This window comes from Peromyscus eremicus, chromosome 16_21 (assembly GCF_949786415.1).
Source record: "Peromyscus eremicus chromosome 16_21, PerEre_H2_v1, whole genome shotgun sequence".
In the NCBI taxonomy this organism is placed as follows: Eukaryota; Metazoa; Chordata; class Mammalia; order Rodentia; family Cricetidae; genus Peromyscus; species Peromyscus eremicus.
This window is the reverse complement of record NC_081432.1, coordinates 40572436-40573047: the sequence shown is the minus strand read 5'-3', so window position 1 is coordinate 40573047 and position 612 is coordinate 40572436. Positions and strand designations below refer to the sequence as shown.

The 612-nt window shown below is 34.8% G+C and overlaps 1 non-coding gene across 1 annotated transcript; it reads left to right on the top strand.

Moving 5' to 3' along the window:
• The first annotated feature begins 252 nt into the window (after window positions 1-252).
• LOC131894024 (U6 spliceosomal RNA) lies at window positions 253-362 on the top strand. The gene has a single exon (XR_009374812.1). It is a non-coding gene; the product is annotated as a U6 spliceosomal RNA (small nuclear RNA).
• The last annotated feature ends 250 nt before the right edge of the window (window positions 363-612 follow it).

Sequence of the window (612 nt, the reverse complement as noted above, 5' to 3'; positions counted from 1 at the left end):
AATAAAGCCTCCTCTGGCCCAAGCTCCTAACGATCCGTTATATTAAATTCTTTCTAGAAAAATAGCTAGTATGATTCCTGTCCCCTAAATAACTGGTCATGGCCAGAAATAAGGACAAATGTTTCGTATTTTTAACATGGTCAGTGATATGTTAAGCTATCTATAACCACTTACAGAATCCTCGAGCCCAAGGTTAAGAATCTTGGGATCTGATGGAGGATATTTGTTTAAATTATTCTTATAAAATAACGTGTACTCACTTTGGCAGCACATATACTAAACAAAATGGAATGACACAAAGAAAATTCGCATGGCCCCAGCACAAGTATGACACGCAAATTCAAGAAAATAATTTGAAAGTGCCTTGGGTTCCAGGCAATTGCTCTCTATACTTCAGCTGTATGCTGTTTCCTTAAAGGTGGCCTTGGCATTTCAAGTAAGATATCAAATTAAAATACTCTATTTCACCAGCAAAAGATTGTTAATAAATCATGATCCTGAAGGAAAATGTTATGGTCAAGGGGAATTTGGTTTTGATCCCATTATATTTTCTTTGTAGTTTTAGAGAACTGATTTTATTTTAAAGTCTAGTCTTATAATGTTTTCAGCCTA